The sequence below is a fragment of the Mesocricetus auratus genome, unplaced genomic scaffold (genome assembly GCF_017639785.1).
Source record: "Mesocricetus auratus isolate SY011 unplaced genomic scaffold, BCM_Maur_2.0 Super-Scaffold_100026, whole genome shotgun sequence".
Taxonomy (NCBI): Eukaryota; Metazoa; Chordata; class Mammalia; order Rodentia; family Cricetidae; genus Mesocricetus; species Mesocricetus auratus.
Genome location: NW_024429207.1, coordinates 2,754,022 through 2,756,872, shown reverse-complemented (window position 1 = coordinate 2,756,872; position 2,851 = coordinate 2,754,022). Strand labels below are relative to the sequence as shown.

General features: G+C 33.8%; 1 pseudogene; it reads left to right on the top strand.

Moving 5' to 3' along the window:
- Positions 1 to 238: 238 nt before the first annotated feature.
- On the top strand, positions 239 to 393 carry LOC121134207 (annotated as a pseudogene).
- The last annotated feature ends 2,458 nt before the right edge of the window (positions 394 to 2,851 follow it).

The window sequence follows — 2,851 nt, the reverse complement described above, 5'->3', positions numbered from 1 at the left end:
GCTCAATTTACAAAGAGTAACAGAGTCTCATCAAAGGCATATCTCTGGGAACAGAAACAAGGCAGGAGGCGAGTAAAGACAATTTGCTAATATCTAGCAGGAGTATTAAATGTGTATTAAATAGACAAGCCTGTGTTCTAGAATTATCTACCAGAATAATTTAGGGGAAACAAGTGCATTCACAAAAACTGACATATAAGCTGTACAAATTATGCAACTTAATTTTCCCCATAGTGTCATGCTTACCAGGAAGGGGTAATACCATGACCAAGATGAAGTTTTTCCCAGGATGAGGCTTACCCGTTGCAATCTATATGCTCTCTCTGTGATTTCCCCAAATGCAGAAACTCAACTGCATAATGTGTGGTAGTAGTGGGATGCTTTGGACATTATTTTTAAAATAAGGAGGACTGTTATATAATTTTTACTGTTAATGTTTTTATAAATCCTGTCTTTTATATTGGTATTAATGTCACTGAATCTTTTTCTCTATTTAATAGAGAACATTGCGCATATTTGTTATTATGGGTTTTTAAGGCTAACCAAGTAATTACACTTACCTATTTTAGAATGTATACAAGGAATTTTTTGATGTAATATGTGTATGACAATTCAAATTTTATTTTAATATGGGATGTATTTTGCCAGTTCACAGAGTATTTACTATTAATATTTTATAATTAACTGTTTAGTCATGCATAGTCTCCAGCTGCAACCTTGAGTTATTCCCAAATCTCACAAGTTGTACTATTTTTTTGCTTTCTCAGACTTGCTGGAATTTAACCAGTTTTATTGATCCCTTCGCAAAGAGCCAGAATTTGGGTTCATTGATTTTGTCCATTGTGTTTCCTTGTCAATTTAATTGGTTTTGCTAGTGCCTTTATAATATACTTTAGTCACATTTGGGTTTAATTCACTTGCTTGCTATGCCATTTACAACAGATTCACACAAGATATTTTTCTTGGTTTTCTAATAAATATAAAAGGCTCTAATTACCAGTTAATTTAAGTGAAACACATTTCAAAATATTTTAGATACTTTTTTTCTGTTTTAGCAGTTTTCGAGTTTGCTTCCATGCTTCTGTTCACACTAGCTTCCACAGAAATATTTTAATGAACTTACATGCTTTTGCTGCATTTCATCTTATGTTTTTGTAGATTTCAAGTTTCATTTTATATGACTACATACAATCATTTTGAGTGAATGCCATTTTTAGTAGACTTACTAATGTTAGTAGAGGAAAGACCATGCTGTCTCAAACTTACTCAAAGATGTACAGACAACATGGGAATATTTAGAGTGTAAGAAACAATCTTCCCTAGGAAGAAAATATGCCATTTGATTATTCAATACCAAATGACTAACACTGAAAACATCCTTTGGAATAACCTCATACAGAATGAATAAGTAGTATTTAGGAATATGTATGTGCATACATGCATATGATGACAATTGATGAAAACAGAAGAAATTAATTTGAAAGATGACAAGGAGGGTTATAAAGGAGCTTTTGGTGTAGGAAGGGGGAGAAGAAAATACTGTAATTATATTAATCTCAAAATTGGTATGGAATAACTCTCTAGTGCGGGGAGAAAAATAATGACACTGAAGCAAGCAACAAGGAAAAATACATGAAAAGAGATTGAGAAAGATATCTAAGTTGACCTCTGGTTTTGCACACACACACAGAGAGAGGGGGGCACACTTTTGCATATATCCATGTAATGTGTAATGTGTTTTGATCAAGTCCACATTCACTATCTCATTCTTGACATCTCTCTATCTCCTTCACCAAAATTCCTCCCACCTATTACGTTTTTGATTTTTGTTTCCAAAAGAACAAAAATCTAGTGAGTTCAATTTGGGATGCACACGTGTGTGCGTGTAGGGCCATCTATCTGTGTGATTATGAGTAGACTCTCAGAAATCACCTCCCTGCAAGGAGATATCTCTCCTCACTGTAAGTCTTTCTGGACAGTATATACTCTGTTAACAAGGCAACAGGGTTCTAAGCACTGATCTTCAACAGTTATATGGCCATTTTTAGCACTTCTTAATTTTTGCATGTTCTTAGATTTTCACTAGTTTTATATTTTTTCAGTCCTGCTGGAACTCTTATGCCAGGAATTTGGCATTTATTATGGTTGAGAGCTGAATTTTATTCAGCATATTACTTTTGTATTAGTGAATTTGATAAATTCTATTGACTTATTTTCAAGATAATTGTCTCTTTTTTAACCTTCTTCAAAAATAATTATTGGATTTTTTTCAGCTGTAAGATTTCTATTTGTTTCTGCTTTATATCTAGGTAGAAGCCTTATATTTTTGCATTGGTTTCCTGATCACTTTGCAGGAACTACTTGTAATGCTATATTAAAAACTTTGGTAGTTAATACCAATATCTGTGTCCATTTTATAACAGGTGGTACTTTCCCCGTTCCATATGATGATTTTATCATCCCCTGTATGGGAAGAAGCTTTACATCAAATTGGTAACATTTTGAATATTAATTTAACAATTCTGAGATCTTTTAAATTATGATATTGAACTACTTGCTTGATTAGGAAAATTAACTTGGTGATTACACACGACAAAATTAAGTACAGAATGGGGTCTGATATGGACCTCCATGTCCAGCAAGTGGCTGTGCCAAACTCCCCTTCTGTGCTCTTCCTCTTGGGTACCTATGGCTGATGAAAGGCAGTTATACAAGGTTCTACAGCTAAATTATTCTTCTGTGATCAGAAGGAACGTACAGAAAACAAGGTGAGAAAACTCAAAAGTGTGTACTTGATCAGACTTCCTTAGGGGTAGACCTTCAGCTCACAGTGGGAAGACTCCATTAGGAT